This window comes from Schistocerca piceifrons, chromosome 5, assembly GCF_021461385.2.
Source record: "Schistocerca piceifrons isolate TAMUIC-IGC-003096 chromosome 5, iqSchPice1.1, whole genome shotgun sequence".
In the NCBI taxonomy this organism is placed as follows: domain Eukaryota; kingdom Metazoa; phylum Arthropoda; class Insecta; order Orthoptera; family Acrididae; genus Schistocerca; species Schistocerca piceifrons.
In genome coordinates, this window is record NC_060142.1 from 92,659,300 (window position 1) to 92,672,243 (window position 12,944).

The following is a 12,944-nucleotide window of genomic DNA, read 5'->3' on the forward strand; positions in this document are numbered from 1 at the left end:
TGCAGACGGCGCACGAGCGATGGAACACAGCATCTCCGAGGTAGCGATGAAGTTGGGATTTACCTGTACGACCATTTCACGAGTGTACCGTGAATATCAGGAATCCGGTAAAACACAAATCTCCGACATCGCTGCGGCCGGAAAAAGATCCTGCAAGAACGGGACCATCGACAACTGAAGAGAATTTCAATGCTGGGCCATCAACAAGTGTCGGCGTGCGAAACGTTCAACGAAACATCATCGGTATGGGCTTTCGGAACCGAACGTCCACTCGTGTACCCTTGATGACTGCAGGACACGAAGCTTTACGCCTCGCCTGGGTCCGTCAACAGCAGCATTGGACTGTTGATGACTGGAAACAGGTTTAAGTAGTTCTAAGTTCTAGGGGACTGATGACCTCAGATGTTAAGTCCCATAGTGCTCAGAGCCATTTGAACCTTCCAGGACTACTTCAGACATTAGTCGAGTCCATGTCACGTCCTGTTGCAGCACTTCTGCGTGTTCGCGGTGGCCCTTCACGATTTTACGCGGGTGTACCAGTTTCTTTGGCGCTTCGGAGTATAATGTATATGGATTCTAATCTCCATTGGCTGTTAGGAATATCTGTGTTCTATCAACTTTTGTTCGTGCCTCATATAGTCGTAGAGGGACACGATATCTATACTGTCGCCACATGGAGAGAGCAATCCTAGAGCTAACAAAAGTCCTGGTCCATGCCTTGACAACAAGTGTAGTTTTAAAGTCAAAAACTATGTATTTATATGTCTTGAGACAGAGTAAAGCACGGCGCGCGCATTACTTACATTATAATCATTCTATATTTGGGAATGAGAGCTCTTAGCGGCTTCCAACAAACTTAATACACAATTTTAAACCTTTAAGAGACATTTATCTCTGACACCCCCATAAAACAATGAAAGGAGAGGAGTTTATCGCTTACTACATTTTCGCTGTTAGTGCAGTAAAACGACAGCATCAGGCATGATGTTTTAATTTACCACATCTTTACTGCCAGCCCCATTTTGCACACAGTATACACATATACTGGATTAAAACAACAATCCAGATCTCAGTAACGTTTTGTTTACGACCACTTTCGACTTCACGTAGATGTCATCTTCAGAAAATGAGCACCATTTGGATGCTGCTGGCGGCACTTCGGATGCTCACGCGGCAGCACTATCGTAAACACGGGACATCGTGTTGCCACGTGAGCATCCGAAGCGCCGCCAGCAGCATCCAAATGGTGCTCATTTTCTGAAGATGACATCTACGTGAAGTCGAAAGCGGTCATAAATAAAACGTTATTACAATCCAGACTATCGTTTTAAACCTGTTGCATCCCCACATCGCTGTTTCTCCTCTGGATCATGTTGTCCAAATTTGTATCCACATGGACCACTGAATGTACTATATTACTGTAGGGCACACAGTGCAGACGATGTGACATCATAAATACTGAAATGCGGACGGAATTAGCTTTTCCTTAGCACTCCGTCTTCAGGCCACAAGTGGCCCATCGGGACCATGCGACCGCCATATCATCCTCAGTTGAGGGTGCGGATCGGAGGGGCGTGTAGTCAGCACACCGCTCTCCCGGTCGTTATGATGGTTTTCTTTAACCGGAGTCGCTACTATTCGGTCGAGTAGCTCCTTAATTGGCATCACGATGCTGAGTGCACCGCGAAAAACAGCAACATCGCATGGCGGCTGGATGGTCACCCATCCAAGCGCCGACCACGCCCGACAGCGCTTAACTTCGGTGATCTCACGGCAACCGGTGTATCCACTGCGGCAAGGCCGTTGCCAGCCTTTCCTTGAACGCATTGCAAATTATCCAGACTATAGTCATCCAGAGAATAACTCGAAACTAATAAAATTAACATAATTATGGTTTTACGTCTTCAACCGAAAAAGGTTTACATGCGTAACGTCACACGCTTAACACATGATCTCATTTCTAAGTAATCAGACGACCGAAGCTGCTTTATACTTGGGAGTTCGTTTCTGTAGACACTCGGGGCTGCGGAGATAGTGGTTCCTAATATTCTTTCATCAGACTCAGTGCACAAAAATCTATCAAATTAATCGAATTCACAGTTTTCAAACACCACGCGTGGTGAAATTCGAACGCCGGACCACGTTCTTGCCGCGCGGGATTAGCCGAGAGGTCTTAGGCGCAGCAGTCATGGGCTGTGCGGCTGGTCCCGGCGGAGGTTCGAGTCTTCCCTCGGGCATGGGTGCGTCGTGTGTGTGTGTGTGTGTGTGTGTGTGTGTGTGTGTGTGTGTGTGTGTGTGTTTTTTTGTTTGTCCTTAGGATAATTTAGGTTAAGTAGTGTGTAAGCTTAGGGACTGATGACCATAGCAGTTAAGTCCAATACGATTTCACACACATTTGAACATTTTTGAACCACGTTCTTCGGCACTGTATTCACTTCAGAGAGATCGTCGAATACGAAAGAATAGGATGTGAGAATATACAAAATTGTACGAGTCGAATCATTATAGCACAAGTCAAAGTTTGTACGCAGAGCTGAAGATCACCTTCAATGAAAAGAGAAGACAGTGTATTAGGCGTCGTATTATCATAATGAACTAATTGTACAGATTCAGCCCGAATATCACGGACAAAATTTCGCAGGTTGCTGAGTAGTATTTATGAGCGTTCTGCAATAAGGGAGTTGTAGTCTCGTGTGGCTTGTTACAAACTAACTGCAAGTCGTTTGACACCTCACCCACACTTATCTTTGTAACTGTATTGCTTTGAAAATTTGAAAATATGCCGACTGTATGCGCTTGTTGTCTTGCCTGTAAACAAATCTGGTGCATTCACTGAAGGTAATTACTCGCTGCTGGTAGTAAGTCTTCGGCCTGAAGCTTGCATTCAATACTGCTCGGTTGTGTCTCCGGCTTGTTCAGCACGCAGTGTCAGTTATGCTTTACCTGTGATACACAGCAGTGTGGACAGGTTTTCTGATAAAGAGTAGGCCCATATGAATCTCGTGCATTAGTTCACTGAATGCAATGGAAGAGCGGCACTGGGCGGTTTCCAAAGCAATGGCAAACGCACCACAATTCTTTTACATCTTTAATTAGACGCCTGTGATAAATCAGATCCTTCTGCGTTATGGTCATGGCGTACTAGAGGCTTTTTCACTATTGTGAAGGAGTTTTCACAGACAGAACAACACAGTACTTTTGCATGTGCACTATCTGAATAAGACTATCCGAACACACCAGGTAGTGCGGAATTGGCCACTAGATGTCACGAGATGAGGCCTCGGTGGAGTAAAAGGAGGATGGAAGTATTTCGTTGTCAGCAAAGAAACGGTGACAGCAGAATGGGTCGGTCAGGAGAGGTCAGTGCCTTCATGGCCGTTGGATGTCACCTAAGTAACAGATCCAAAAGCGACATTTCAACCTTTTTAAAGCGGCTCAAGTCGACTGTTCCTAGAGTGGAAACACGAAGGAACAAGTACAGCTAAACCACGGCCAGGCAGAACTCAACTACTGACGGACAGTGACCGTCGTGCATTGCGGAGGGCGGTTGCAAAAATCGCATGCAATCAGGAATCACTCGTGAGTTCCAAAATGCTACCTCTACATCGGGTGATTGATGATAATTCTGAGTCGACACCTAAGTCTACTGCCTTTTTGCCTTGCGTAGGAAACACTTCCAACAAGATCGGTCGTATTTTACGGAAATACGATGTGAAATGTGGTTTTCGACCACCATCTAAAATTAGATGTGCTTTTGAGTTCCGTTAAGGATGATCTTGGTCTGCGTAAGGCGAGTGTACATCGCATTCCTTGTAGCTGCGGCGTGGCATATATTGGCCAAACTATCATCACCTGCGAATTGTGAAGGTGGCAAGGGTAAAATACAGGGAGCGAAAGGCTATTTACAATTTGTACAGAAACAAGATGACAGTTATAAGAGTCGAGGGGCATGAAAGGGAAGCAGTGGTTGGGAAGGGAGTGAGACAGGGTTGTAGCCTCTCCCCAATGTTATTCAATCTGTATATTGAGCAAGCACTAAAGGAAACAAAAGAAAAATTCGGAGTAGGAATTAAAATCCATGGAGAAGAAATAAAAAACTTTGAGGTTCGCCGATGACGTTGAAATTCTGTCAGAGACAAAATGGTTCAAATGGCTCTGAGCACTATGGGACTTAACATCTGTGGTCATCAGTCCCCTAGAACTTAGAACTACTTAAACCTAACTAACCTAAGGACATCACACACATCCATGCCCGAGGCAGGATTCGAACCTGCGACCGGAGCGGTCACGCGGTTCCAGACTGAAGCGCCTAGACCGCACGGCCACACTGGCCGGCCTGTCAGAGACAACAAACGACTTGGAATAGCAGCTGAACGGAATGGACAGTGTCTTGAAAGGAGGATATAGGATGAACATCAATAAAAGCACAACGAGGATAATGGAATGTAGTCGATTTAAATCGCGTGATGCTGAGGGAATTAGATTAGGAAATGAGACACTTAAAAGTAGTAAAGGAGTTTTGCTATTTGGGGAGATGATGGCCGAAGTAGAGAGGATATAAAATGTAGACTGGCAATAGCAAGGAAAGCTTTTCTGAAGAAGAGAAATTTGTTAACATCGAGTACAGATTTAAGTGCCAGGAAGTAGTAGTATGGAAGTGAAACATAGACGGTAAATAGTTTGGACAAGAATAGAATAGAAGCTTTTGAAATGTGGTGCTACAGAAGAATGCTGAAGATTAGATGGGTAGATCACATAACTAATGAGGAGGTATTGAATCGAATAGGGGAGAAGAGTAGTTTGTGGCATAACTTGACTAGAAGAAGGGATCGGTTGGTAGGACATGTTCTGAGGCATCAAGGGATCACCAATTTAGTATTGGAGGGCAGCGTGGAGGGTAAAAATCGTAGAGGGAGACCTAGAGATGAATACACTAAGCAAATTGAGAGGATGTAGGCTGCAGTACATACTGGGAGATGAAGCAGCTTGCACAGGATAGAGTAGCATGGAGTTCTGCATCAAACCAATCTCAGGACTGAAGACCACAACAACAACCGTGGAGGACAGGTGTACTGAGCATAAACAGCACACACGATTACAGCAGCCAAGTAGATCTGCTATTGCCGAACATTGCTTGGATACTGGTCACCCCACGTTATATAATAACACCGAGATATTGGCATGCACGTCCAGCTATTGGGACAGTGTTGTTAAGGAGGCAGCTGAGATTAAATTAGCAAGCAACCTCGTTAACAGGAATGGAGGTTTCTGTTTAAACTCTGTTTGCAATCCATCTCTCTCCCTTGTCAAAACACAGAGGGACAGAGTCAATGCTATCTCACCTGCGAATTCGTAGTCTCACTATCGACAGCTCTGACTTTTGTCATCTTTGGTGGCACTAGTGTTCAGTGTGTGTGTTATCTTTCCTGCATCAGTCCGAGAACCGAGGTTTTAAATTTGCATGTGCATCGCCTGTCCGTTGCAGTTGCCTTGAAAATGGCGGGGTGTTCTCCCGCCGAAATATCGGCGGTCGCTGAAGGTGTTACATGGCTAAATTCCCGGAAGTTATTTGAAATCTGAATGCTACCAGCAGTTTGGCTAGCACAATGAATGTATGTGGGGAGTTAAAAATATTGCGGTACAATTGATCAGCTCCTCAAAGGCCACACATTTCTATCGTCAACATTAAACGGCCCTTGGGGTAGTGTATAGGGGGCCGCCACTGGACTGTTATGAGTGGATTTGGACTAATGAATGACGCTATATCCTATAACAGTTCGATAGATGGGACACTCATATTAGTATCGATCACAAATTAATCCCCCTAATTTACTTCTATTTTAAAATTCTTATTTCCATGATTGCAATTTTCAATATTGAACACTACAAGAATTTCGTTCTTAAGGTTTGTCAAAATTTTAAAATTACATAGCTTGTATAGTTGTCATAGCCGAACGGCCAATCTCTAACAGCTGTGTATATAATATTTTTGGCTTCCTTCGTATAAATAACATATAGATCGGTGTAGTTGCTTTTTAAACAGTTGTTATCGCCATGCAGCTTCCACACAGTTTTGAAGGTGCCTAAATGTATAACTTCTGAAATGCGAAGCACGAAGTCATCGGAAACCAACTGCCTGTTATTGAGTTTCTCCAGAAGACGCAAGCAACGAGCTTCGTAACCAACGTAGTGCCAACTTGTAGGGCACACGCTACTCAGTCTTCGGGGCGTGTGGCACATGCCCACAAACGGTTCTGGTACATTACAGTCCGACGGTTTGTGGATGCGGAGTTGGCACCCAGTGGTGTCCCAGATGTCTTCCATCGGTTTCAGATCAGGAGAATTTGCGGGCCACGACATCAAAGTGAGTTCACTACCGAGTTCCTCTCAGACCACGGTAGCGCGCGTCGGGCCTTGTAAAACAGACTGATATCTTGCTGGAAGATTCCATCGACGTCGGGAAAGACAGCAAGCATGAAGAGATGGAGGTGGTACGCAATTATTCTCAAGCAGTCTACAGCTGTGCCAACGGCCTTGCCCCAGTGGTAACACCGATTCCCGTCAGATCACCGGAGTTAAGCGCTGTCGGGCTGGGCTAGCACTTGGATGGGTGACCACCAGGTCTGCCGAGCGCTGTTGGCAAGCGGAGTGCACTCAGCCCTTGTGAGGAAAATTGAGGAGCTACTTGACTGCGAAGTAGCGGCTTTGGTCTCGGAAACTGACATACGGCCGGAAGAGCGGTGTGCTGACCACATGCCCCTCCATATCCGCATCCAGTGACGCCTGTGGGCTGACGTTGACATGGCGGCCGGTCGGTGCCTTTGGGCCTTCATGGCCTGTTCTGGAGGAGAGTAGTAGTAGCGAGAATGGTTCAAATGGCTCTGAGCACTATGGGACTTAACATCTGAGGTTATCAGTCCCCTAGAACTTAGAATTACTTAAACCTAACTAACCTAAGGACATCACACACATCCATGCCCGAGGCAGGATTCGAACCTGCGACCACAGCAGTCGCGCGGTTCCGGACTGAAGCGCCTAGTAGACAGAGTAGACTACAGTTGTCATGGTGCCTTCGATTACCACCGCAGGTTCCATGGTAAATATCCTCCGCAGCACAATAACGCCTCCACCGGATTGGCGTTTGTGGCGCTGTGCATGTTTCGAGCAGCCATTCGCCTGGTTGACGGCGTATCCGCCCAGGACCGTAGACCTGGAGTAGGAAGAAACGTGATTCATCCAACCAGGCGAAACGTTTCGCTGTTCAGTGGTCCAATCCCGGTCATCTCGAGCCCACTGCACGCGTACCTGACGCTGTCGCTGGATCTACATGCATACACATAGGACTTGTCTGCTGAAGGGCTCCATGAGCAACAACTTGCGCTGGAAGTTGTACTACGAAATACTTGTGACTACAACAGAATTGTCTTCAAATGTGTCACAGAATTGGAAGAAAAAATGTCACGCTATGGGAATACCAATAAATGTTAGAACAATATACTCGTTACAATTTGCAGATGACCAACTGATTATAGCCCAAGACTGTGAGGACATAGAGTATATGACCAGAAAATTGATTCAAGAATATAAAAAATCAGGTCTAAATGTAAACATGAATAAAACAAAGTACATGGTAATTGGTGGAGTGCATGGAGACTTAATATTAGAAGAAGGGATGGGAACAATAACAGCTACTGAGGAATATAAATATTTAGGTGTGAAAATTACAAATGATGGGAAACAGGACAAAGAAATTAGATCAAGAATAAATTCTGGAAAGACGACAATCTCTTTATTGAATGGAATTCTCAGGGACAAACACATAACAACTGATAACAAAATAAGGATTTTTAAAACAATAGTTAGGAGCATTATTACATATGGTTCAGAAGTGTGGACAACAAAATGGCAACTGAAATCAAAATTATTAGCCACAGAAATGGATTTCTGGAGACGTTCAGCAAGAATATCAAGACGAGAAAGAATAAGAAATGAAGTAATCAGAGACAAGATGAAATGTAAAAATTCAATTATTGATTTCATCGAGCACAAACAACTTAAATGGTATGGACACATCAGACGAATGGAACAGGAAAGGCTACCAAAATGCATAATCGACTGGGTACCAATTGGAAGAAGAAAAAGGGGACGACCACCTGATACATGGATACAGGGAGTTCAGTCAGCAATGAGGAAGAACAGCATTCCTGAAGATTTATGGACAAATATAGAAGAGTGGAGAACAATAATTAGTGACTTACTGTAATCTAGAATAGGTGCTGGAAAAATGCACTCACATTGTAAATCCAGAATAATAATAATGTGTCACAGATTGCATCATATCCTGTTTCACATAGTGGGTAAGCCTCCGGTTTCCACGTTCTGCGACAAGGCGCGGACGTCCAACATCTTGTAGCCAACTCTTGGTTTCAGTATTCTCCAACTACTTTCGTTAGTTAACCACGACAGCCGCACACGAACAGGAGACAAGCTTGGCTGCTTCCGAGATGTTCGTTCCCAGTCGCCGGGCGATAACAATCTGCTCTTCGTGTAAGTCGCTTGTGTTAGAGGATTTCCCCATTTGTAGTCCGTATCGGCGCTGGAACGATTTGCCATTCGCCATTGCTCCGTTTACATACTGCCCTTACCGCGTCACGTGCCCATGTGATGGGATTCAGACGTACGATGGCCAGTGGTCATAACGTTTTGGTTTACCAGTGTAACGACGGGGGCCACAGTGTGTACTCAGTGGCCAGTGGTTGCAGTACCAACTTGTATTTTTCCAAAAATTCATTCGTACCTTCCCATCCAAGGCATAACCAAGTACTGCTTGGCAAAAGCGCAGACGTTCAGTTTTGGTTATGGTATGTCACTTGATAAGAACCAATGTTTTGTCGGAAAATTAACAGATATTCATTGCTGCTCTTTCTAAATCTTTGTTGGTTGTGCCGTAGCTTCAGTAGCAGCAACCTCTTCTATCATCCCATTCGTTTTGTGACGAAGTTATTAATGCTGCACATTCCTCTGCGACCCGCTGCGGCGTGTTGCTGGCATTTTCATCTGAACCGAAATCTACATTATTAGTTTTGAGTTGAAAAATAGTTCGTCACATCTTCATTTGTTTCAAAGCCTGTCAGTCTACCAACGATATCTAATAATTCTACACGTACATATACTACTTCGCAATTCATACTTTCGTGCCTGGCGGAGGGGCCGGCCAGTGTGGCCGAGCGGTTCTAAGCGCTTCAGCCCGGAACCGCGCGACTGCTACGGTCGCAGGTTCGTATCCTGGCTCGGGCATGGATGTGTGTGATGTCCTTAGGTTAGTTAGGTTTAAGTAGTTTTGAGTTCTAGGGGACTGATGACCTCAGAAGTTAAGTCCCATAGTGCTCAGAGCCATTTGAACCTGGAGGAGGGTTCATAGAACCAACTTCAGACTACTGCTCTACCGTTCCACTCTCGAAGAGCGCGAGGGAAAAACGAACACTTAAATCTTTCCGTGCGAGTTCTGATTGCTCTTATTTTATTGCGATGATAATTTCTCTCAATGTAGGTGGACGCCAACAAAATATTTTCGCATTCGTACGAGAAGGTGGGATTGAAACTTGGTGAAGAAATCTCGTCACAACGAGAAACGCCTTTGTTTTAACGACTACTACCCCAACCCGCGTATCATATCCATGATACGCTCCCCTGTTTCACGATAATACAAAACTTTGGACTTTGAACTTTTTCGATGTCCTTCGTCAGTCCTATCAGGTAAGGGGCAGGATCCCATACGGCGCAACAGTACTCCAAACAAGCACCAACACCCAACACGTGTAGTGCAGCCAGTCTCTTTGGCAGATCTGGATGCTCTGCCAATAAAACGCAGTCTTTGGTTCGCCTTCCCCACAACATTTTCTATGAGATCATTATGCTTTGATTTGCCGAACAAAATCAGTGTTGGGTTTTGGGGATTCCAAACTTTCTTTCAAACAATGAATCAGTCGTGGAGTTAGTGACTTCGTAACGTACGTTTTAGCAAACATGTTAGTCATGTTACTTAATCATTTAGCACCAGTATGAGAATACTACCTTCCAGTATGTCCCTTTCTTTCACATTCAAAAACTCAGGCGCTGCTGTTACGCCGTTCTACATTTATATCTATAATCCACAAGCCACGTAACGGAATGTGGCGGAGAGTAATTTCTATACCACTGTCGCTTACCCCTTTTCTTGTTCCAGTCGCGTATGATTCGTGGAAAGAGCAATTGCTGCGCCGGAATCTCCCTAATTTTATCTTCATGATCTTTTCGCGAGGTATGCGTAGGAGGCAGCACTATATTGGTTGATTCTCCTAGAAACGTACGTTCTCGAAATTTTAACTGTGGACCATAGCGTGATGCGTAACACATGTCTTGCAGCATCTGCCGCTGGAGTTAACTCAGCATCTGCGTGACGCTTTTGTACTTACTAAATGAACCTGTAACGAAACGCGCTACTCTTCTTTAAACCGTCTCTATTTCCTCTGTCAATCCTACCTATCTGGTACGGATTCCAGACTGATGAGCGGTATTCAAACCGTACTTCATAAGAGCAAACCGAAAGAACAGATTATACAGTAATTAGTCAAGCTATCCCAATAAGGGCACAGTTCCATATCGTTGTGTAATCGATCTTTTGTCTGCGGATTTTCGCTCTGTTTTGGGTAATGGTAATATCACATGTCAATACTTCTCAGGTGCCGCCGAGAGTGATGGAGAGGAAAATTTGGTTTGTTCCTGAGACTGTCTTTAAACACCTCTCCCTAAATAACAGGCTTTTCCTTAAGCTCTTTCTACTGTTACCGTTTCCTTCTTTCTTGTATACAAATCCTTCTTTGTACTTCCAATTGTTCCAGATTGTTGCTTTGGTTTAATTTTATTTTATGTGTTAATTTTTTGCACATCATTTACACAGACACTGTTAATCTGTGGTGAATGAGACTTTCAACAACACGTGGTCTGCAGCTTGGGGCATTGTTTGGTTTTTCGCGCATTACGCGAAAACTATGGAACTTACGGTGAAGAGCGAAGCGGCAGTGGATTGTGGTCAGCAATATGCACCTTCTGAAAGATCGATCTTTTCTTTCAAGTCACGAGACGCAAAAGTTATAGTAACCTCAAAATCGGTTAATATCACGAATACTGGAAGATTAATAAAAAGAGTAAATACCGACTTACAGGGATGAGCGAGCACTCATTAAAAACGTTTCGTCATAGCGGATCGAGTGCCGTAGTCATATGTTAAGATTCATAAATAATTAAGCCCGTAAAGAGCAATAAACAAAGTTTGAGGGAAAATTGTTTATAAAATTCGATAGAATATTCATGGCGTAAAGAACGGCACTATATATTATTTTGGGTGGCATAACACGTAATTTAAACTAGTTACGTTACGCTATACACTTGACTTGCAATAGTGTTCATTGTTTGCAAATTATTATTAACATTTAGCGTCGATAATTAATTAATTATTATAGATATGAAGATTTTGAGCAGCGCAATGTGTAGATCGCTATAGATTACCTCTAAAAACGGTGCTGTATGCAGTTCTATGTTAAAACTTTGCAGCACAGATGTCAACAAACAAATTTGCGCTAAGTGGTTAAATTTTGCAAAAACTAAAACTTGACTTACGGGCGATAGAATAATCCTAGAAATTAATGTAAAGTAGTAAATAAGATGTACTTTTTAGCGCGGTTCCGATGGTCTGCTTATTTCTGTTGAGGGATCTATGTGTCAAAATTTGTAACCTTAACTGGTGAGATTGGTACTTGCATAACGAGAGGGTTGACGTACGAGCATATATAAGCGAGCGGCCATCTTGGCCAGAGGTCAGTCGTTGCTCAGTCATTTTGGAGGGTGGGAGGCGAGCAAGCCCCACTTGAGAGTGGCCCATGTGGGCGTTTGAGAATTCTTTTTCGCGCCGATTTATTTCGACAGAGAGTATTGTTTAATAGTTCAAGTGTGCAAGCATATATTTGATGAACTGGAAGTGCTGCGATTATTTGTGTGAGTGCGATTTACGAGGTATACCTCGTCGTAAGAGAACATGTGGCGAACTGTGATTTCGCGCCAAAACTGTTAGAACAAAGAGGACAGTGGGACTTGTGGTTCTGTTCGAATTGGCTGAATAACTTTCGATTATAGCAGCCTAAATTACTGCTATTGGGGGCTCGGAGTCAAATTATTATTAAAGTAAAACTGTAAACCGCCTCACCAGTGATAATTACATTGTGTGAAAGAAAAGCACAACGCCAATAAATAGTGTTTGAACTGTGTCGTGAAAAACTGATTTTAATATAATAATTGCCTAATTCTTCTTCCCTAGCATAAACTGTACTTATGTCTGAGTGAATAATTGATTCAAAACTATAACAAATGCGCGGGTGTGCAAGTGTACTAATGCACCAAGTGTGGAAATCATCCCCTGAGACTCACGTGAGAGCAAAAATTTTTAATACGATTTTTAACCAACATTTGTACATGCACATTCGCGTGTGAACTCTCTGCAACCGCACGTCTTCTTTATTATTTACCGCCCCGTCGCAACACGTATCAGGCTTCCTGATAAAAAAGAGTGGAATACGTAGGTGAGGAGGAAACGAACTGATGCTTCACGGGTTGAGAGACTTCTTGATGCTATTTCAATAATTACAAAACTGACTGACATTTACTTGGCCGAATGATTCCACTCATCGTTCTGACCCCCTCTGGCCTGGACTCATGGCCTGATTCGGATTTGCAGGGTATATAAAGCGACTGTATCCCCTCCTGAGAAGAGCTGGCTCACAACTGTAACTGGTCCTTCATATCTTTTGTACTGGCACTGAGATGGAAGGCCCACGTGTTGTCAAGGTTGTTTCGAGAAAGCTGCAGTATTTCAGCTGGGAAGACCTTACACATCGCCGCGAAGGATTAGC

The 12,944-nt window shown here is 44.0% G+C and overlaps 1 pseudogene; it reads left to right on the forward strand.

Annotated features, from left to right (window-relative positions):
* The first annotated feature begins 6,524 nt into the window (after positions 1–6,524).
* On the forward strand, positions 6,525–6,642 carry LOC124799634 (annotated as a pseudogene).
* The last annotated feature ends 6,302 nt before the right edge of the window (positions 6,643–12,944 follow it).